Source organism: Thermobia domestica, chromosome 9 (assembly GCF_964235325.1).
Source record: "Thermobia domestica chromosome 9, izTheDome1.hap1.1, whole genome shotgun sequence".
NCBI classification, from domain to species: Eukaryota; Metazoa; Arthropoda; class Insecta; order Zygentoma; family Lepismatidae; genus Thermobia; species Thermobia domestica.
In genome coordinates this window covers 31,653,580-31,678,311 of record NC_137462.1, presented here as the reverse complement: position 1 = coordinate 31,678,311, position 24,732 = coordinate 31,653,580, and the positions used below count along the sequence as shown (strand labels likewise).

The window sequence follows — 24,732 nt, the reverse complement described above, 5'->3', positions numbered from 1 at the left end:
AACCAGCGGTTATGATACTTTACGTCAATGCACTGACCTTCAATATAAGCCTTTTTTTGTTTTATTTTAGTATTATATTTTTCATTTAAAAAAAGAAAAAAGAAAGAAAATATAATAAACATTTCTAACGGATTTGCATTTCCTTTCTTAAGAGTTTGACTCCATTTCAATCAATATCATCAAAAAAAAAAAAAAATGTATTAAAGCTTCAATCCTAGAAGAAATAAAGAAGTTTACAGTTAATTAGCGTGTCTTTATGTCAATGTTTATTTTATTTTAAAAAAAATGTTGGCAGCCCATTAAGTATAACGAAGTGCAATTAAATACGGTGTCATTTTCATAAGAACAAAGATGGCTAGTGTTAAAAAGAAAAATGAATGGATTACGAGTCTACGTAACGAACAAATATTTTATGCAGAATCTTTGAACGTTTCGTAGAAATATTTTGTTCCGCACAATATTAACTATAGTTCATTTCTTCAACTGAAGTGCAGTTTCTATACAAAGAATGATTTCTATGAAGCCATCTATGCGTGCCTGCTCGTGCTCTAAATAAGTCATCTTGCGGAAAACAGCCCCAATAACTAAATGTACAACCAGAACCCTAATTTCAAACAATTGACAGTCGGTTGTCAATTCTATGTGGAGTCTTCGTTGTCACAGTTCAAAATGTTGTCCTTTAATAAGAGTCTTCATCCCGGCGAAATTAAAATACCGCTAATTTTACAGTAATTATGTGATATCTTCAAATAGATAAAAGATAATCGAAATGTGGAACAAGAGCGCCCTAGACAATATTATTTTACATGAGAAACCGTTATCACGACTCACTCATCTGCTTTCGATTTCGAGCCATTTTGAGAATCGGCATTTATTTTCGCGTTTCTAAACAGCTGAAAACGGAAAGTCACTAGGTGACTTGTGATAACGGTACCTCGCGCAAAATAATATTGTCTAGGGTGCTCTTGTTCCATATTTCAATTATCTTTCATCTACTTAAAGTTATCACATAATTAATGTAAAATTAGCGGTATTTTAATTTCGCCGGGATGAAGACTCTTTAAGTTAGTGCTCGATTTCCTGTTCCCAAGACTAGCTTCCTTGTTCTTACATTACCTGATATTTGTTTCATATTAGTCATAGTATTGGGAAGAAAGAGCAGACAGAGTGGGTGTTAAGTCGTTGCAACCCTGCAAATGCGGTCAAGGGAAAAAGGGTTGTTGTTGTAAAAATCAGCATGGGACCTTAAAAGAAATTTGCCTATCCGCACTTCTATTGAGTGAACGCACTATACGTCTAATAGCCATCCAATACACATTTAATAAGGGTTCAATATATGATCTAGGTTTCTCATTGGAGTTTAGCTACGCCTAAGAATCCAATACACAAAATGTTGTACAAAAAATGCAGTACTGAAAGCATGTTTAAGAGTGTCAAGTATCTGCTCACTAGGGAATTTATCAGTGACAACACTGAATTATTAGGGCACTTATCAGTGAAAGCAATGAATTATCAGGGGAATTATGAGTGAAAAAGTGGATTATCAGGGCATTTATCAATGAAAACAGTAAATTATCAGGGCATCTTGAAAACAGTAAATTATCAGTGAAACAGTGAATTATCAGAGCAATTATCAGTGAAAACAGTAAATTATCAGGGCACTTATAGGTGAAAAGAGCATTTATCAGTGAAAACGCACTTTCGACGTTAGTATTAGGACCTGGAAGGGGAAAATGAAACTTCTTTATCTTCCAAAGCTTCCGAAACAAAATTTGCTTAAAAGAATAGCTACACATTTTCATGTGCCAACAATATTGAAGTTAAACTGTTCGCTTGGTTCATTAACAAAGTCTTGAGTTTAACAAACTGATTTTTATTAATATCTCAATTTCATAATTATTGCGTAAGATTGAACATTGAAAAGAAAAAAGGAGTTGCTACCGAACATGCCATGATATAAACAATTTCCTCCCATATGAACCCCGGTTTCACAGCCTGATACAATCAGACTGCATAGCTATATTTGTGTATAAAAGGATATTTGGTACAGTATCTGAAGGAAGATTGTTACTTCTTTTTAGTTGGTTCCTTGATTGGACTTTAGATAACACCGAGGCTATATCAGACGTGCATCTATAATTGAATCTGAGATCCAAACCACATGAGCTCCTACCAGGAGTCGAACCCAGGTCTCATGATCGAAGTCGCGCACGCTAACCATATAGTCAAGAAGGAGCTCAGTCACCTTTTGGAAATAAGATTTTTTTTTAATCATCCAACGTGAATAGAATATTTCGACGGACATAAGTTTGTATAGATAGAATTTTCATAAAGAGTTCATTAAAAAGGGTATTTCAGCTGTTCATAATGAAATATTGTTTATTTAGTTAAATAATAAGACACTAAGTTTTCAGAATCTCACAGAAGAAAGAGAAGTTGATTGACTTAGATTAACGAAATATCTTAGTTAATATTTGTTATCCGGTTCCTGTCCAATATTCCGGTGACCTTGGGAGATATGTCAAACAGGAAATCAATCAGTTGCTCTAACTCAGGATATTTTCATATCGCTAAACAGCTTGTGGTTTAGGAAATCTTTTAATTAAGGTCACACACATTAGTGGAATTCCGCCATTACCGTTTTACAAGGCAACTACAAAATGCCATCTTTCTGAGTTTTCTTTGGAATCAATATAATATTATACAATAAATTTTCAAGTTAATTTCTTTCTTGTTAAAAAAAAAAAAACAATCTTTGGGATAATTAATTTTATTTGTCAGTAAATTTCCTTTATTTAAGGAGTGAGATGGAAATAACCAAATTATAAACCCTTAAAAAATCTAAAATTTGAGAAAAGATCTGTTGAAGGGCGTGGCCGCCAAACCTGTACAATATATCACGGGTGTCAACCCCACTGGGAACGGTTCCCCAACATTTGTAAAACGGTTTTCGTCCCCTCCCCCCCCCCAATATTTCAAGATCTTAGGTCAAATATGACTCAAAAGAGGCTGAACCATGCAACAGTTTGCTACGTTCACAGAACAATGATAGTGGGTATGAAAAAAGTAGCACAAAACTTTGTTTTCAATTGTGAAAAAATAATTAGTTTTCGGGCCTACGAAGGTGTGACGGTAGAGTGGACTTGTAAAGTAATAAACTCTTTTCGTTTAGATAGTGAGCAGCAAAGACAATTTAGTGTAGCTTAAAAAATAATTTTCAACTATTTTTTTTAAACTAGTTTACATTGTTGAGCCTAATTTACATTAGCTGCAGGCTTGTAGGCCTAAAACCTGTTTTTAAAACTTTAAGTATTCACTTGACACTATCTTTTATTATTATTATTATTATTATTATTATTATTATTATTATTATTATTATTATTATTATTTTGTTCTTAAGAGTCTTCATCCCGGCGAAATTAAAATACCGCTAATTTTACAGTAATTATGTGATATCTTCAAATAGATAAAAGATAATCGAAATGTGGAACAAGAGCGCCCTAGACAATATCATTTTACATAAGAAACCGTTATCACGACTCACTTATCTGCTTTTGATTTCGAGCCATTTCGAAAATCGACATTTATTTTCGCGTTTCTAAACAGCTGAAAACGGAAAGCCACTAGGTGACTTATGATAACGGTACCTCACGCAAAATAATATTGTCTAGGGCGCTCTTGTTCCATATTTCAATTATCTTTTATCTATTTGAAGATATCACATAATTACTGTAAAATTAGCGGTATTTTAATTTCGCCGGGATGAAGACTCTTAACATACACTTGGTATCATTTAACTAAAATTGTAAATCAAGATTGAATTCTGCTGTTTAAATAAACAAAAACTGTAAGCTGTGTATGCATGTGTTTTTAGTACCACATTTTCTCTCACACACACACAAAAAAAAAGTAAAAATAAAATAAAAATTTTTAAGTTTTTGTTTGCTTTGTAAGTCAAAAATGTTTTAAAATGCAATGTACGAAGACTTTTTTTTTTAATTTAATGGGCGAGTACCGGTACCCCTGCTTTCTTGGAGGATTCCATACCCTCCAATTTCCCCATAGTCTACCCTCCCAAAGTTTATGTACTGCTGACGCCAATGCAATATATTGATACAAAATTTTGACTTACAACAAAATAAAAAGTAAATTAACAGAAGATGTACATAATGCTACTTTGGGATGCAGTACCTCTTATCACTATAAATATCGATTAAACTGGCAGTAGGTAAGTACTTCTAAGTGAAAAGCCCAGCCAAACAAGCCGAAAACTTCGGTTTTTATTGCTTGTGTGTTCTATTCATGTTTCCCTTAAATATAAGGGAACTCTTGAAATTCAGAGACCAATAAATGATACAATAGAACAACCTATTTCTCTTCTCAGTTATAAGAAGAAGTGGAATATTAGCGCCGACAGGGGAACAACCTAATAGGCGGAATCGATATGTTCTAGCGAAAAATTGGCAAAACAGCGATTATCAGATTGTTCTCTGAACTATTGCTGTTAAAATTCATTCATCAGGCATTTGACAAGATGTTAGGCAGCCAAAACGACATTTTGGATATGGTGGTTGCATAACTTACACTTGCTGGGAACAACTGCAATGCTCGTTTGAAAATCAATTAAGGCAACCAGCCCCAGACTGAACATAGCATCTAAAAGTATTATTGTTTTTTTTTTTTTTTTTAAAAACGAAAATCTCTGTTTCTTTCCTAAAACAGCAATCCCCCCCCCAAAAGAAAGCTGGTTTTACGTCTCTAATGGTTAAATTAACATGAACTGGATGCCCCCGTACATACTTCTTCACATGTGACAAGAATGTTATTTCCGTACGTACAGTATGTGTCTCATATACAACACTTGCACATATTGAACTATATATTAAAGTTTCTCTAAGTTGGATAGCATGATACAAGTGATATCTACTCTATGTTTATATAAGATACGTATGACAGTTATTCATTCACTTTCTATGTCGCATCATTTTCATTAGTAAATACACAATTCTTCTTTATCACCACGCGGCTCATGCGTTATCTACCCACCAGGTTTAGAAATAACCAATAGCACCTTTATTTATTATATTTATCTAATCTATGTATATGCTTTTTGATAACAATTATTGATTTCTCAGTATAGAGAAACTGCCACCAGTTACTATACGTGTTTCTATTGGAGCTTTCAATATATATAGTGTATAATTTGTGGGTAAGTTGCCTTTTTTGTTGTTCAATATCCCATGTAATAATAGGTTCATATAGTCGTGTGTTAACGAAATATCAGATAAGTGCTGTTATCGCTGTGATTTAAGGGATATAGGGAGAAGAGAGGATTTTATCTTAAGCGTTATGTGTACGACCTCTTCCATGATTGATTGAGTTCTCTTTGACTGAATGGGACAGTTCACTCATGTTTGGAAATTATACGAGTCCATTTTTCGGGCTTAATAAATGAACGCGATTCTGTGTATAGTAGAATTATAAACTAAATCAACTTTTCTTATCACCAGTAAAACTGACAAAATTCCATTAGGGCCACGTGCAGACTACAGTGAGTAAAATTTGTCCACTATTACAAAGGTTTAGCCATATGGCATAGTCATCAGGAGGCACAGAGAAAATTGACTTGCTTTCTCCTTTAATACTGTCACCAGGAGATTGTGATGTTCAAGGGGGGGAAAAGTTGGTTTTGTTTTGGTGTGAACTATAAGTATGGGTTTTGTATAAGTAAATAGCATGTTAGAGTTCGAATCCGGGCGAATGTTAGCCCCTGGTGAGACTAATGAATGCGAGTGTGAGTCTAACTGAGAATAGAGAGCCAGAGTTTGAGTCTAAGCGTTGAGAATAGCTAGCCAGAGCTTAAGCGAGTTTGAGTTTTTGAGCTATTATGAATCTGTATGAGTCCTGTATAAGTAAAGAGCATGTCAGAGAGACCGAACCTTTGCGAGTGTGAGCCCCCGATCAGATTAAAAAAAGAAAGAAAAAAGAAAACAAAGAAATTGAAATAGAAGCAGTTCTCTGTAAATCAAAGGAATTTGATTTTGAGTTTAGCGTCCCGTTCAGCAGCGAGGCTATTTGAGACGGGATCCCAACCGGCTGGAATTGAACCCGGGTCTCCCACGCCCAAGCCGCGTTCGCTATCCACATAGCCACATCGGTGCTCTACACCTCCAAGGAAAGGAAATATTTCTCTCCTTTTTTTTTTTTTTTTTCCTAAACTCCCGCCTGGACCACTTTTAGGGCTCCAAAAAGAGGGTGTGTTCAGGTAAATAAAAGACGCTTGGTAACTCTAATGTCAAATGTAAACTCAGGGTACCGGTAGCCGAACAAAGCAGTGTCAGGCAGTTTGTAAGATGAACACAGATCTAGCAAAATGAGGGTTCCAGGTTTTAGCCCCATTCTCTTGAATGATATGTTATGCAGAATTAAGATATGTATACAAAAATTATGCATGTCCTGAATCGATATGGTATTGGGTGCTTCAACCTCCTCCCTCGCCCGCTTTATGTGTACGCCAATACACGCATAATTTGTGGAACTGAATAGAGAATCAGAATTTCATCATTTCTTTTACAATTAACTTAGAATTGGCTGCATATTTACAGCACGGGTTCCATTTGTCGGATTCTTTAGAGTAGTAGTTGCTACGAATTCTTAAGGAGTTATAAGGAGTCAGAGGCTTGCCACTGGTTTATAAATAATTGTGAATTCCACCAATGCTGTCCAGGCCCTATCCAGGGGGGGTCTAGGGAGCCTACCCCCTAAATTTTTACTGCCCTCCCTAAAATTTTCACGGTAGGCTTGCAAATGAACTATAATATGGTGATGAACTATTATATGGTTGGATGCCACCCCCCGTATATTTTTGGGCTGGCTGCGGGCCTGATGCTGTCTACATTATGATACACGTTAGCAATGTACTGTATAGGGTTTCTAATATAAAATTTGATTTCAGCATGCCAGGGTTTAGGTATTTTACGTCCTTGGGACCAATAAAATTTTGTCTGTATTTCAGTAGAACTACGTATAGGCCTAAACAATACTGTCGCGTCTATTTGCGCTTGCACTGAACAACCAACAGCGGGGTGGGGCGTATATAATGAAGTGCGCGAATTAACGCTGTCAGCCAATAAGCTAGCACCAGTAGCGTCATAACAAGAAAAGTTAAGGGTCTTCATTACAGCGAAATTAAACTACCGCTAAGTTTAGAGTTTTTCTGTAATATCTTCAAAACAAATAAAAATATTCGAAAAACAGAAACGTAGTGAACTAAACAATACGATTTTGCATGTGATATCTTTACCGCAATTCACCTATCTGATTTTGGTATGCCGCTATTTACAGAACCCGCAAAAAATGTTAAATTTATCTACAATTCCAAATCGAAAGCAGATAGATGAGTTGTGATAACGGTATCACATGTAAAATCCTATTGTCTAGTTCACTACGTTTCCGCTTTTCGAATGTTTTTATTTGTTTTGAAGATATTACAGAAAAACTCTAAAATTAATGGTAGTTTAATTTCGCTTTAGCGAAGACCCTTAAGTCACCCTGTAATAACAACATTGTTTTCAGCGCAGATCTTCCTTAAATTTCTCTGTAGTGGACAGCTTCTCACTTCCACGAATACCATAATTCAAATTAGACTTTTTAATATACCGCCTTGATCCCAGGTCTCTGTGGACCATATATAAATAAGGCCCGTCAATAAGCACAAATAGGGCTAAACGTGTTACATTATGTACTCACTAGCTTATAAATGAAAACTTATTGTTAGTCACATCATTAAAACATGTGCATGGATAATAAATACAAACTTGAAACATAAATAAAAGCAATCACATTCACGTCATGTTTGTAATACAGAAACATGAAAAAAAAAAGTTTTATATATTTATATATTGTGACCTACTTTTGGGATATATTTTGGTGTTGACCAACATCTTTCATGGCGGTATAATCAAAGTGAATGGCTACGTACCGCCGCACCGAAACCGAACAGGGCAGCGCTCTCAGAACTATAACCAATAATAAAAACACCGCGGAATTCAAGGTCCAAAACGAAAAAACGAAAAGGAAAGAGAGAGAGAGAAATTAAAAAAAAAAATAGAATGAAAGAAGAAATGGTCTGCAAAGAAAAAATAAAAATGACCTTGAAGTTTCAGTTTACACCGGAAGTTTAGTTTTCTCTACCTTTTCTTCCCCTCCTCTTTCTTTGCTCCAGTATCAACCATTTTCCCAGACTTATCCCCATTTTTCCTACCTCCTTCTCAGACAAGGCAATTCATTCTTCAGTTGTTACACGTACAGGATTGGAAATATTTTAATTTCAAAAGATTATTTGAGAAATAACGAAAATTATCATTACGCTTGTTGAGCCATTCTGAATATGTTTGTTGGTACAGCATAACAAACGCCATAGATATAAAGCAAACAAGTTGATTTATTTAAGGACTTATATTTGGTTTATTAGGGTGACCAGATAAGAGATATACTCTCCTGGAGGTTCCTACAAATCAGGCCCCCTTAACTTCAGCCTCCCCCCCCCCCACACACATTTTGGGGCTGGCTACAGGCCTGCTACAAATACTCTATACTATTTTTTCCTGGCCAAAATCATTGCTTTATACTCTTTTTTTGGATCAAAAGATCCAATATATTTCAGGCAAAAATTTTCTAGTGGACCTTATACAAGGTATCTCATATAATGTAGACAAACCCAAACTATCACTTAACTCACTATGATGTGCTTATTACTTAAAAAAGTACGAAAAGTCGATTTAGGGGCCGTTCAAAAATTTTGTGGCTCCTGATCCAAAAATGCATCAAAAGATGCAATATAGATTTCAATGAAAAATTTTCGTGTACGCCTTTTATCTGGAGAACTTCATACAGTGTAGCCAAACCTAAGCTATACCTTAACTCAGTATGATGTACTTATTTGGTAAAGAATACGAAAACTTGATTTAGGGGCCGTTCAAAAATATTGGAGCCCCTGATGCAAAAAATAATTATTAGCCTAGATCGCAATCTTTTGATCCATTATTATTATTATTATTATTATTATTATTATTATTATTATTATTATTATTATTATTATTATTATTATTTTGGATCATTACTAAAATTCTTGTTCTGTGTTTCATTAAACTGATTTGACATAAAAGCATTCAAAACTTAGAAGTTCTTATTAATCACTTTTAGTAATCTCAAGAAATGAAGAAACGGTGGCTTAATATTTCATTCTTGGAACCAGTGGCGTAGGGAAGGGGGCACAGAGCCCCCCCCCCAAAGAGGTCCGACAATGTACTTTGGTACTTTGATGTTTGTAATTTTTTAAATATATTTTTGTTTATAATTTTTCTATATGTACCTATAACAGCACTTGCCCCCCCCCCCCAAAACACATCCTGGCTACGCTACTGCTTGGAACCGAACTCAGGTCAAGAAGTAATAAATTCTGAACGTGTCAAAACTAAAAGAAAATAGGACCTCCTCTGCAAAGGGTCAGTCAGTTTATCATTTATTCATTTCATTTACAGTTGAGCATTCCTTTCATCATTGAGGATCCTACGGGATTTGGACCTACAGCTTTGAAGTGGAATTCAAAACACCGAAATGCGTTCAATTTTTTTCAAGGATCTCCGACCGGGAATCGAATCCAGGCGACCGTGCACCAAAGTCACGCACGCTACCCACCAATATGAGGAAATCGCCACCCCATACCAACTTTTTTTCATAACATATTTAAAACATCTTAACATATTTCTTAAGTTAAAAAGGAAAAAAAAAATCTGAAATAAGGCACTGATAAACACCATATAAGATAATTTCAGTCGTACCAATACGGATGATTTACCGTAATTTTCCAACCTTGTATCGGAAGCCCTTGTACTTTTTCTTCGTTGGCATTCCACTCTCACCATGATGGCCCTTCCTGTTTGCCGCCCGCGATGTGATGTTTTTGTTAAAGAATTAGACCACCTTTCACGTCGTCGGAAGGGTGCGTTCAAGAAAGAAAAGAAAAGGAGAGTAATTCACTCCATTCCCTCTTCACGAGACAACAGTGGTGCCAGCTCAAAAAGTGAATAAATATGAAGTTTTTACGGAGAAATATCACATTTACATTTCTTGGAGAAAACCCTATAAAAAGCAGCGTACGCTTAAAAGTTTTTCAAAACAAACATGAATTAGCTTTGTAAACACTTTACCTGGAGTTCTATATTATCAAATTTGAGTTTATTCATTCTTTCACATTTTACTCTAAGTAGAAGTTATTTCCAATCTGAAGAACGGTGTTACATGTAAAAGATAAGTATATAATAATAATAATAATAATAATAATAATAATAATAATAATAATAATAATAATAATAATAATAATAATAATAATAATAATAATAATAATAATAATAATAAATAAATAAATAAATAAATAAATAAATAAATAATCGTTGACCTGTACAGTATTTGAAGGATTGAACAATTCTCTTGTCGCCTACACTTTTGTTATTATTATTCAATGCTCTTCAACAGCTGAAATGAAATGAAATGTAATCTTTCACTTTTACGTCCCGCGTTTATGCCGGTTAAGCTAAAGGAGACAGTGATGATGAGAAATAAATGAAATGGTGGAATGAAGAAAATGGGACGAAACGGGAAAACTCCGAGAAAACCCCAACACACGGTGTTTGTCCATCACAAAGTTCACTTGGCTTGAGCGGAGATCGAACCAAGGAACCCGCACGCACCAGAGGTGAACATCCAAACAGCTGTAAAGTTAGTGTTTGTGCTTTATGTTCACATATTCCCAGGTACGATTCCTGATTTTGACAGATTTACTGTACTTACTGAATACCGAGAAAGCAATCGAAATCTTTACTCGAATTAAGATTTTCTTATGAAGTGCCGGCCGGCCTAGGCAGACAGAAATAACGAAGATAGCAGATAACGTTCTGACCGACGATTACTCCCCCGTCCCCCTCCCAAAAGAAATAAAAAAAAATAGCTGGCAGGCCATTGCCCTTACCCGTAAGAATCTAATGAATTGACTTTGATCTTTCAGGTTTCAGCTCAGCTACAAAAATAGTTTATTTTCTTGATAGTTTTTTTTTTTTTTTTAGAGGAAATATTTTGCCACAAAATAGCAATAGCTAGCAACTCTGTACCCTCCCGTACGCGGGAAAGAGCATATGCTCGCATTGCGCTTGCGTGAATGGAAACTTCCACTGCAAATATTTCTATACAAGGAACAGCGTACGCTATCCGATTCCCGCCCTGAATTTCATTCTCGTAATACTATAGGAGGGAACGCAGCAGGCGTACCATCTTTTCCAACAGGAAAAAAAAAATAGCTCGGCTGCCAGGGGTGAGGTAAAGGGCGACCATCTCTCTTCTTTACAAGTGAAGAACAACCAGGAAGAATAGTTTCCTCTCTTAATCGCAGTAGCTTGCGAAATTGCAAGAAGCAAGATAAAACTGCAGTAGAATTCAGAAATCACAAGTATTAGTGCACTTATTTTTAGAATTGTACTGGCATTAACGATGTCGTTAAGATATACTGTAAAAGTATAACAGGTATGTTCTTATTAGACTTAATGGTGTAAGCAAGCTTCTATCGTCCAACACATCTTACGTTTACTTCCGTTTGTATGCTGGCTTGTAAAAGTTATCGATTTTGATGAAGCTTCGGATGCTTTTTTTTTTTCTTTCTTTTAAGGCCTTCCAACAGCCTGGTTGTTTGGTATTGAAATTGGTCTAGGATAGGGCCTTAAAATCAACTCAAAGTTCGGAAGTTTGCGCATATAGGCCTACGTATACAATATGAAACTAAAATCATAGTTGGCATTTTTAAAAATTCAATTTTGAAGAAATACGACATATATCTTCTTTCAGTCTTTAACTCCTCTATCGCATGGTGTTGATACCGATCAATGATACAGGCATCCCACAATGAATCATACTTTAAAAAAAACACACTCTATATGACGTGTGCTTTGTTTTAGGTTTAACGATTATCTCTTGTTTGTTGACGATAAGGGAAGAAGTTCTAAAAAAAATCATTATCACTTTTGTTCATTAATTCATTAATTGTAAGATTCCTTTACACTAGCAGGGAGTATAGCTGTTATACCTGACGGTACACGCACATACCAGCCTTAACGAGACACACTTCTCACTCCTGTTAAGAACTCACAGAACTCATTAGGGATGGCCAATTCCGGAATTTTTACTTTTCGGGATCCGGAAGTAAAATCAGAAAAATTCCGATTTCGGAAAAATTCCGGAATTTTTCTAAATTTCGAAATTGACTAAATTCCGGATTTTTCCGAAATCTAGAAGGTGAAATTTCCGATTCCGGAAAATGAATTATCCGGATTTCGGAAAATATTGGCCATCCCTAATACACATAGATACCTCCTAGCATACACTCAATTTATATCCGAATCCCAGATATCCGTATAAGGATCATACTGAATAGGATTTGTTAATACCGGTTTTGAGAAAGTGTTTGGGAACAAATACTACGCCTATATAAACATTCAACAAAGATCTTTTGCGAACCTGATTCTCTATATCTTTGCATTTTTGGTACTAGTGCTATTAAAATCCAAATAATTCATTATTCAAATGAAATATTTTATTCGAATAATTTTAACAGCATTATTCGATATTATAGAAACATTGGTTAAAAAAAATAATAATAATAATACAATGTTAACACGTGCATTATAAATCGTTTCACATAAAAATTGAAAGACGCAAGCGAAAGGACCTGCTTAGTCATATATTTTGAAAGCTCAAAGAATAACAACGGAAGTGTACGGGTAAAAATACTCGATTAACATCCCTATATATTAATAATAGTATTGGGTACAAGGAAGGTTTTTTAGTTTTTTTAGAAAAATCGAAACCGGTTTTTGGAAACTTTCAAAAGAACGGTTTAGTTTTCTATCAAAAACGTGTTTCAGTTTTAAAACAGGTTCGGTGAATCGATCCAATGAAGTCGGTTCTTAACTCTACGCTCTATATTTTCTGGCCAAAATTAATGGCGATTCATCAAGTAGTTGTTAAGATATTTCATTATATATTTCGGTGTAGTGCGTTTCTTGAACCGAGTAGTGCAGTTCGTATATAAAGAATTCCGCCTTCTGCATGTGGTGGCTCGTACCATAAATAAGTCATCGTCAGAGGGATTTTTGCGGAAGACGCCCGTGACAACTAAATGGCCAACCAAAACCCTCATTTCAAGCAATTGACAGTAGCTTGTCAATTCCACATGTAGTCTTGGTTGCCACAGTTCAAAATGCTCGATTGATTCCCTGTTCCCAAGCTTAGTTTCCTTTGTTCAAGTCCTAACATCTGTTTCATATTGCGTTAGCCATAAGCCACATTGTCACGTTAGAAGAACTTGTAGCTGTCATAAAATAAATAAATAAATAAATAAAAATCTTGAAACCCTACCATATTTCACCATGTACACATAGTCTTGAAAGGGTCATAAAACATTTTTTCCGTCTTGCAAGGAGTTGAACGATTCGCAACTTTCTGGGACGTCTTGCTTGCTACCTAATATCGCCCTCCCGCTGATATAAAAGAAAAACCAGTTTCGCCGCTTCCGAAACAACGGATTCTATTGGACAGGGAGGGGAAGTGCACGAAAATACACGTTTTTAATGAGGAGGTTCACTGTTTGTCCACTAGAGTGCAGTGTTGCATGTGTGAAGAAACCTTTCTTGCTTTCAAGAAGTTGTAACATGTAAAAAGTAAATAGAAAGATCGGATTGCAAGTTTTTTTTTTTTTTTTTAAATGACAGCTACAAGATTCATTTAACGTGGCAATGTGGCTATAGATACAGTGGGTGTTAAAGACGTTGCAACCCCGCAAATGCGGTCAAAAGAGGGAAGGAAGGGAAAGAGAATAAGCATGCGAACTTGAAAGAGTTGAGTTGATTTTGAGTTTAACGTCCCGTTCAGCAGCGAGGCTATATGAGACGTGGACGTACTGATTAACGTGGAATCCGAACCACATGAGCTCCCGCCGGGAATCGAACCCGGGTCTCCCACGCCAAAGGCGCGTACGCTAACCGCTTAGCCACGGAGGAGCTCGAACTTGAAAGAAATTTGCCGAAGTGCACTCCTATTGAGTAAACACACTATAAACCAAACCTTTTTACCTAAAAAAAAAAAGAAAGAAAAAAAAGGAAAAGAGCTTGAGAATATGGAGGTCCTCCGTATTTTCCGAAGATTACAATTTTCTAAAATGGAAAACATGTCTGATTTTCAATTTGATTCTTGTTTACGTGAAACATTGAATTGCGCAATTGCTATTATTATTATTATTTTCTTTCTTTCTGAATTGGTAAGTTAAATTCCATGTGCATGTAAGGCACGTTATAAAACTTACGATTCGACCTCCAAATCAGCGAGTTCGCTGACCCCATTGCAAGTTTCTGACCATATATATATGTATATATATATTGCTAGTTTTACAACTCCATAAATTTCAGATGCGACGACGGCCCGACGAGCAGCTACTGATTAGTTATCCTTGTATAGAGTCTGTCTGTGGTTGAGAGGAAACATTTTTCTTTATTCTGTGGTTTTAAAAAGAAGAAGAAAAGAGTTTTAAGTTTTACGTCCTATGGTTATGCCGACTAGGCTAAAGGGGAAGAAGAAAAGAAATGTGCAGAAAAACAGAAGCTATAATTTTTACACGTGTTATTATTTTTGTGTGTGTTATTTACTTTATGTCAACAAATCTTTGCTTTGTCCGAATATGAAATAGGTCATACTCTTTACGAGTTTACTATGCCACAGCTCAGTAGCATGTAATATATATAATAAACCACTCTAAACTATTTCCCAGTATACATTCCTGTGTTTTAAAAAGAACATGGCCGCCAGGCCTGAAAGTTCACTTTCAAGTTAAAGATTGTCCATTGCTTAACCTTGACTTCACTGTCTGTCGTTCGTTCGTTCCACCAAAGTCCAACCTTACAATATAAACAAAACAGACACAAAAAGGGTTTTTAGTCACTTAGTTTTAAACAAAGAGCGATCAGTAGCAAGTTAAACAATATACGTACATACAAACTTGCAATGAAAGGTTGGCATTATAACAGACTAGCTGCATAGACATGTGTGTGAGTGTGAGTGATAACAGCATTTTATGGTCGACCAAAACAATAACGTTATGTACTCCGCCTTCATTGTGTTTCAAAGCATAGCATAAATCTTTTCTCTTTTAAGTTAAAAAAATGGAGAAAAAAGTAACTAAGAATACATCAACATGTATGAAGAAATAAAGAACGAAAGAGGCTAAAACTAAAGACTTAAAATTCGTACAAATCTCTTCATATCTTTTGTTTTTATGGTCTCCATCTTGTACTCTCCTAATCTGAGGCTAACCACAGGGTGGTGTTAAGACTACAACACAACAGAGCAGAATTCGCTTTCGAAATTAAATCTCTTTCAAAACCATCAATTTGGTTGATTGTAGTCAAATGATCTCATCATATCCATAAAATGGTGCATGTTGGGTAAAGAAGTACCATAACCTACAATAAATGTAGTTGTAAGTAATTCACTATATAATAAATCTGATCTTATAATGATTGTATTGACTCAAAATGTAGCTGTATGTTATTATTATTATTATTATTATTATTATTATTATTATGACATAAAGGGGTGAATTTGGATTTAAACGGTATCGGAAGTGTCACTGTTCGTCTCAGTGACCCCGAAAAATATGGATTCGACGCTAATATCGGTCATTTTCGATTATTTTTAAATATCTTCCCATCACTCCCCCCCCCCCCAAAGTTGCACCGTGAAAGTGAAATGATAGAAAAACAACCTAGGCCCGAACCTCATCTATGTTGAAAATTTGATCGAGATCGGTAGGGTGATTCAAGAGGTATAAAATCACATAGTGCCTTTCATTTGTATTTATTTATTTATTTATTTATTGAACAAATTCCCAGATACAGCATAACTTTGCCATTTTACACAGGGACATGCTAACAAAAGGAAAAAAAAAACAAGATAACAATAACAACAACATAGAAAAAAAAGAGTGTAAGAGTAAAACTATTCCGTCAAAGCTCGTTTAATTGCTCTTTCAAACACTGGGTAGCTCGAAAAAATGTCCACATCAGTTGTTACTTGATTATAACAGTTTGGTATTCTATAAAAAAGAGACCTCTGTATAACAGCCAACCTAGGACGGGCAAGATGGAATAGGTGGGTATTCCGGGTGATGCGGGAAGGGACACGTAAGGATAGTTCCTGAAGTAATATTTCCGATCTTAAGTCTCCATTAACTATTTTATGTAGATATTTCAGGTCAGAGATAGTTCTGCGTACTTCAGGAGTCTGAATATTAAGATGTCGCAAGAGTTCCTTCTTAGATAATATTCGAAGTGCAGGAACACGAAAACGGACTATAGCGATGAAGAAATTGAGAACAGAATCAAGTCTGGAGAGATGTGTAGGTGCTGCCATGGCCCATATGGGAGAGCAGTATTCGATCTTGGGCGCTATTAATGTCTTATAAAAAGTTGCTAATGAAGAAACAGTGCGTAGTTCGGTGAATCGATAAAGAAGTCCCAACATGCGCATTGAATTCTTTAGTATTGAGGAGATGTGGTCAGAGAATGTGAGTTTTGAATCAAAGATGACACCAAGATCATTATGACTAGCAGAATGTGTGATAGGGGAATCGTTGATATGGTATGTGGAGGGAACAGGAGACTTTTTCAAAGTAATAGTAATACTGTCACATTTCTTACTGTTGAGTTTCAAGTGCCACATTTCACACCAGCCTGTAAGGTATATAGGCTAATAGATAGATTTATATGTTAGAATATATAGAAGATTATAATACACAATTCAGTGTTGCCTTAAAGTCCAAACTGTGCATAGCGTTTACCAAAAGAAACCGTATCATACGATTTGCAAATTGTACATGGTAACAGAGATTATCTCACAAGTCAGTGCGTGCTTCATGTATTATCTGTTTATGTAGCTATGCATTTTACAATTTTCGTGTATATTATCCAAGCAGAAGGTATTTATTCCAATGACAATTACTTTTTACTTGTATCTTTATTCAGGGTGGCGCAAAGCCAACTGACACACTTCAAAGTTGAATATTAAGCAGGCGCGATAGCTTGGAGTGGGTTGTGGATGGGAAATTGAAACAGGATACGATGCTATTTCATAAGAAAACATTCAGTTACCACGGACGTCGTTGCATCGTTGAACAACGTGTTTCGTGATCGTATTTATTGCGAGATGAAGTCAGTTATTATAAGAGCATCGATTCTTCAGACAAATTTTCGTGGTTAACTGACGACATGGCTCCAAAGGTCCATTATAACTCTTACAGCATTCTTATTAAATGGCGTCCTATCCTCTTCCAATTCCCCATCCACAACCCACTCCACGCTATCGCGCCTTAGCAATATTCCACTTTGAAACGTATCTGCGCCACCCTGCACAATATACAGTGCTAGAGGAAAGTCTGAATAAAATTTCACGGACATTATCCTCATGCCCAAATTCTCGTTCAAAATTGAATGGGGACCAATCCGATTGAATGGTTTACGCTTGGATATCGCCAAGATTTTGGCAAAATTTGATCCAAAATCGCTGCTCAAGTTTTTTCTGTCATTTTACGGGAAAAAAAAAAAAAACTGAAATCTAACGACCGCTCATTACACGTCTTCACTCGTTGGCCGTCTGCAAGCGACTGACCCACGCTTTCAGCGATCGGGAAAAGATCACGACTGCGCATGCGTGTCCCCCTCTACATCTACACTGAAGAACGTCTTCTGCGATTTCATTTGTTTATGCGGGGAAAAAAAATAAGGTTCGATACTTTTTGAATACACCTCGTATGACAATAGAGAAATATTTTCCGTTGTACAAGTTTTGCTTTCAGTAGGCTTAACTCTTGATTTATTGCTTTCAGTAGACTTAACTCTGATTTATTTCTTTCAGTAGATTTAACTCTGATTTATTGCTTTCAGTAGACTTAACTCTGATTTATTGCTTTCAGTAGACTTAACTCTGATTTATTGCTTTCAGTAGACTTAACTCTGATTTATTGCTTTCAGTAGATTTAACTCTGATTTATTGCTTTCAGTAGACTTAACTCTGATTTATTGCTTTCAGTAGACTTAACTCTGATTTATTGCTTTCAGTAGACTTAACTCTGATTTATCGCTTTCAGTAGATTTAACTCTGATTTATTGCTTTCAGTAGACTTAACTCTGATTTATTGCTTTCAGTAGACTTAACTCTGATTTATTGCTTTCAGTAGACTTAACTCTGATTTAACTCCTCGCTGAGCAAAACAATACACTTATTATAAAACTTACTAACGGGTAACAGTTTCGCCAATTATCTACTTGGCTTTATCAGCGAAAACGAGACGAGAAATACATCGTAAAACTCAAATCGAGACGAGACTAAAATACTAATTACAATTAAAAGTGATCTCATATTTGAAGCAGTAAATATGTTGAAAATGCAAATATCTTAGAGTAGTGTAATATTTAACCTTTTTTTTATTTTATTTGGCTACACATGCTTTAATATTAATACACACAATTATAACAACAATGTCTTGATGTGATTCAGAAGCAAAAGTAAACACATTTGAACAGTTCTCTTAAGCAATTTGCTGAAAAATTCATTAGTAGCGATAAATGATCAGCTTGACAATTGAAATCATTCCAAATGTATATATGAAGACCAATCTTATTCATATTTAACAATGGTATTGCGATTTAGAGAAACAATTTTTGGCAGTTCCGAAAAGTGTATACGAATGACGGACATAGCAGACGGACTCATCTTGACTGGCTAGTACAGACTCGACCCTGCTTGCGTCTTTTTTCTTCGGATGGTGACCGTAAGACGTAGAGTAGTATCATTATTTCCACCAGGCTGGTAAAATGTGACAAAGGACTTCAGTTCAGGTACAGGTACGAAGAAATTTTCCACATTTCCAGTATCACATAAAGTCTTATATTGGGCAATCGGATATGATACCTCGTACTGGAAATGGTCTGCCTTTTCAGCTTGTCCGAGATACTGGACATAAAGTCTTGACGAAAGTCTTGACGATATTATATTCTCATTCCCATCTGTGACTGCACGTATGAAAAACAGGCCCCATCGTGGTACCCGGCACAGAGAGAAATAAGTAGAATCTTTTCTGGGTTTAAATTGCGTTTGCCAGGTTATTGCGTTTGTGGTCGTGTCTCTCACGCACTCAGCGGCGCCATGAGATTTCACAAGATGTTCTTGGACGTTATCTTTGTCGAGTCGATATTTGCAAGTGTCCACTGGGCATCTGAAGCGCGGTATTCTTTCCACGCGCTGCTTCTTGGCGGAATTCCCATGTCTACTGTGATCACCTTGCATCTGATTCATTTGCCCTGCTATAATCTAACAGATATCCGAAAAACTGATTAATTTCTTCTACTTTGGTTTGAAGTTACGATGTTTTATGACAAAACCTGACTTAATTAATAAGCTTGCGGCCACCAACACAACGCTTCAGCAATAATTCATAACATTGTTACTGTCAACAATGTAAGATAATTAAATAAATAGGTAATTATATACTTTTTTTTTAAAAAAATCTTAATTGTAACATTTTCGAACAGATAAAACTCATACCAAGGAGAACAAGTAATATGAACCCAAAGTCAACTGACTTCCAAAAACCAGTGATAAGAAAGCAGGGGCGGATCCAGGGGAAGCGATCGCCCCCCCCCCAGAAGAGGAAACTTTCTTATTTTATATATATAAATAAAACCCATCCCAATGTTTGGAGCCATTAAGAGTAGCAGTATGACAACCCACCGCCCCCTCCCTAGAAGTCGGTCCTGGATCCGCCCCTGTAAGAAAGAGTTCCGGAAGCAATCAGATTCGGATTCCTACAATACAGTACAATCAGACATAATAGGACGTATACGAAACTATATGGTATATATCCATCTATAGTTTAGCGTATATGTATGGTGTATATCCATCTATAGTCTAGCGTATATATATGGTGTATATCTATCTATAGTCTAGCGTATATGTGTCTTACCAGGAATGCTTCCAAAGTTGATCCTTGAATCTGGGGACAACCTATATATTTCCTGAAAGGGTTTGTCGAACGAGTTCCAAACAGGTTTCAATTCCTTGCCCGGAACTGACCCCACCCATTCAGGAGTGGAAATATATATATAGAACAGCCATAGATCAAAGTGTTCTGCATGATTAGTAGGAGGCTCCGTTGAAGTACAGGAATGGGAATCTTGAGCCACTCGCCCTGGCAGACTTTCCAGAGGCCACAGATAGTAGTGACATAACGAGATGCAAATATCCTCTTTACAATAGGCCAATCCCACAAAAATCCATGGAACTGGTATCAGATGGCTTGACTAACCCTGGATGACGGTTTTACCGCCATCTGTTGGAGAAATCTGTGTGTAGTACGGGATATATGTGATGGGATCCATATGCACGCAAACTTGATTTATTGCATTTCCATACAAATGGAGCAGATTTTGTATATAAATTGGTGTAAGGATGCGTTGTGGTAAAGGTGATTTTTTTTTTTTTTTCAGTTTTTAGGCATCTGCCGAATCGTTAACTTGCCTTCATACCAGTATCCCGTGACAACCAGAAATCCCTTCGAGAAACTTGGTTTGCATGCATTGACGGATGAAGTGAAAACAGGTTTTTGCGTCTCGTAAGGTGTACGCTACGGCTCGAATTTTGCCACAATCTGATACGTAAATCCATGCTTCCTCGTGTGTGGCAACGAACTCCCACTTTTCCCCTGATGGATTTTGTACGTAGAAGCGCCTACCTACAGTGGATCTTTCTATCCTTCCGGTGAGCTGCAGTAAAGACATGTCCAAGACTTTTTAAACACCATCCGAAGCTTTAATTTGCCACGTATAATACAGTTCACAGTTAACTGTGTTAACGTGCAATCGTCCTGCCATCACATATTGTTTAGGAGAGTTTTTCTGCAGGATTATTCGGCGAACTTCCGAACTATGGGTGGAGAAGAGCTGGAACGTCATGGTGTATATGTCCTTCATTACACTTGAGTTATTTACTATTTTTTTAAACGGGTTAACTTTAGAATTATATAGATTTTTATGTACTGTATATATATACGGTATATGAATGAAAGTGTCTACGTTTGTGACTTGATAACTCTTGAACCACTGGTCCGATCTCAATCAAATTTTCAACATAGATTAGGTTCGGGTCTGGGATAATTTTTACCATATCACTTTGACTATGCAACTTAGGGGAGGGGTGAAGATATTTAAAAATGATCACAAATAACCGACATTAGTGTCGAATCTATAGTTTTCGGGGCCGTTGAGATGAACAGTGACACTTCCGATACCATTTAAATCCAAATTCTGCCCTGCAACTTGAGGGAGGGAGAGATACGTAAAAAAATAATCGAAAATGACCAATATTAGTGTCGAATCCATAATTTTCGGGGTCGCTGAGATGAACAGTGACACTTCCGATGCTGTTTAAATCCAAATTCAGGCCACAACAGTAATATTTAATGTTTATTTATATAGATTACTTATTATTTTCTGATTTTTCATTACATTTTCTTTGTTTCTATCGATTTGAGAGCGTTTCAGTAGTAGTAAAAAATGGCTGACTAACCCAGCAAAGCGAATAATTGACGCTAGTGATCGCATAAATTTTCATATTACCAATAATTAGTTACTGCACTTATTTTACAAAGATATACTTTTTTAAATTTATGATCTTGGCTAAATTATTCTATTAACCTTTAAATATTTAACGCCAGCGTGAGCATAAAATATGGTCGGTCACATGCTTATTATCATACACTTTCATTAGCAGCGTGCGGTCAAGATAGAAGCATTGGTGATATTTCATCCCCTCGCACGAGACAAAACCACAACGTTCGTAGTAATATATGTAAAAAGCGTAAAGGTTGGCAGCCGTGCTTGGTGTTGATATACGCAAAGACATTCCAGTCGTGGCGGGAAATGTGTATACAGTGAATGTGCTCTTTCACACTGTTTCCAACTGACGACTTTAACCACCAAAAATTTATTGATCTTTCTCTGTACTCTTCAGACGAAATCGATACGAACGCGTGGTGTCAGAAGGATGGTGGGGCGGGAGAAGGTCAGGTCTTTTCTTCAGGGTGTGTGTGTGTAAGGTTTCGTGTTTATGTGTGTGAAAAGGATAAGGATGTAGAAAAAACAAGAACAATTAGAGATGAAAAAACTGTGCCATGTCACATTGTTTTTAGTAAATATTTCCGATTTATTTTACTGTTTATTAGATACTATTAAAGGACAAAACAATGTAGTAAAATTAAATAATAGCCAAACAAAAATTTACTACATAACAAAATAATAGCTGCCATTTTTATTTGCAGAGCGCTTTTAAAATATCTTATCAGTGTCGGATTTGGTAGTCCTGAGCATTTTATGGTCGGAGGCCCCTCACCCACCTTGTGGTAAGTTGTCTACTAATTCAATTGTCTTAAAAGATTTTGACAGTTTTACTTTAGCCAGAAGCTATTTTACTAGCCGAATACCCGTTCTTCGCACGGGGAGAATAGTTTCTTGTTGGACATAATAAGACGAATTTGGATTTAAACGGCGCGGAAGTATTATTGTTCGTCTCAGCGATCCCAAAAAGTACGGATTCAACGCCAATATCGGCCATTTTCCCGGGCACTGTGATCTCCGAGGGACGTCATCCCTGACATATGATGGGCTAACATGGCCATAGCTGCCGAAAGCCCAAACATCTGATTAGTAATCCTAATCCTATCAAATGCATTCAGATTAAATTAAATCGGTAGCAAACTTTAAGAAAATCCAAAGATGGAATCTACAACTTGCAACCTTCTCTCTCTCTCCCTCGATACCGGGAGCTCTTCCGTGGCTAAGCGGTAAGCATACGCGCCTTTGGCTTGGGAGACCCGGGTTCGATTCCCGGCGAGAGCTCATGTGGTTCGGATTCCACGTTAATCAGTAGATCCACGTCTCATATAGCCTCGCTGCTGAACGGGACGTTAAATTCAAAATCAACTCAACTCAACTCAACTTCCTCGATACCGGTGGAAATAGAAATCTGGTATATTTTTAGTTAGTTACGTTAACAAAATTGTGATACAATTATTTTTTAAACAGCCTTTAGTTAGCAATGGTTTATCCGTATCCAGTATTGATGAACAGGTGGGATACGAGAACGGTAAGCTATTTTTCTTGATCCAATTCATAACTTTGTTGTATGTGAGTGACTGCATTTAACAGGGCAAATGAAAAATAGACTGGATGGTGTTGGTAGACTTTTTTCTTTTCTTGTGGCCCCGCGTAGCATAACCGCCAATGCTCTCGTCTTTGATGTGAGCAGTCCCGGGTTCGATTCCCGGTGGGGGCACTCGGTCGAAAAAATGTAAAAAGCTATCTCAGGCCAGTCATCCTGAATGAGGTTTTCCTGGGTTTTCCTCATTAATACCTCGCAAATGCCGGGAAGTACCTAACATACAGGTCTCAGGGTGCTTCCTTCCTTCCCCAATCCTTTTTTCCTTCCCTTTCCTCGGATAGCGTGATCGCTCAGGGACATCCTACCTTAAAACGTGACAGGCTAACATAGACATTGATGCCGAAAGCCCATAAATCTAATTCCTAATCTTTTTTTCCGTTTTTTTTAAAAAAAAAAAACTCAATAGTATTAGCATACAACAATAAAAGTCGGAAGATAAGACATCGATACATCTAATTAAGTTGAATAAAATGCGTGAGGGTAAATCTTCATGCGTAATTTTCGAGAAAATAGACAAAATATTAATTTTTTAGGGCGCTAAAAATGTTACTTGTAGCCAACAATAACAGGCTTAAGGATTATTAAAGTACTCTGTTTAGTGAAAATGGTAGAACCCCAATAATAATAATAATAATAATAAACACGGACACAGTGTTGTTTACGACCACAAACTTACGTGTCCTGGGACAAATTTTCAGTCACTCGCCCAGGTAGTAACACATGCATCCGTAGCGGATCTTAAATAAATAGCAATTTATGAACTTAAATCACGCACTTAAAAGAGTACTTAAACTAGACAACCAACTCCTAAGATGAGTCGTGTTGGTTGCCTACATTACAGAGTTAGGTAGTGTTTCATACTTATGATGATGATGATGATGATTTATTTAAGGAAAAAGCAAGGAAAGAAGTGCAACGATCACAAGACCATTTAAGCCTTGTTTCCCACACTGAACAGGCGGCTGGAAAGTAATACAGAAGAGATGTTGGAGAAAAATCAATTTGGATTCTGAAAAGGAAAAGGCACCAGAGATGCTATTGGGTTGATGAGAATTATATCAGAACGAGTTTTTGACGTAAAGAAAGAATTGTGCTTGTGCTTCAAAGCGTCCACCCGGGCTAATTGCACCAAATTTCTGAAAATACTTAAAGAAATTGGGGTAAACTGGAGAGACCCCAACGACTCATTCGCAACTTGTACATAGGATCAGGGACGTACGCAAGGGGTGGGTCCTGGGGATTCGTACCCCCCCCCCGAAATTTCGATTTTTGTGTACATTTAGCCTAAATTTAGGGGCAATTTTACGAATTTTAATGTAAAATACCCTTATATTGAGTTTGGACCCCCTCCCGAAATAAATTCCT

At 36.5% G+C, this 24,732-nt stretch overlaps 1 protein-coding gene and 1 long non-coding RNA gene across 4 annotated transcripts in view; one reads left to right on the top strand and one right to left on the bottom strand.

Annotated features, from left to right (window-relative positions):
* LOC145694524 (sodium- and chloride-dependent GABA transporter 1-like) overlaps window positions 1–24,732 on the bottom strand; it is a 195,658-nt gene that overhangs the window by 55,709 nt on the left and 115,217 nt on the right. The gene's annotated exons all lie outside the window — the stretch shown is intronic.
* Window positions 5,149–24,732, top strand: part of LOC145694525 (uncharacterized) — a 43,248-nt gene continuing 23,664 nt past the window's right edge. Inside the window, exons 1-2 of one of the 2 annotated variants that reach the window (XR_014133018.1) lie at window positions 5,149–5,209; window positions 22,469–22,549. This is a non-coding gene — a long non-coding RNA (uncharacterized LOC145694525). Of the gene's footprint in view, window positions 5,210–11,427; window positions 11,578–22,468; window positions 22,550–24,732 lie in introns of those variants that run through there. The other variant, XR_014133019.1, reaches the window with a different exon arrangement.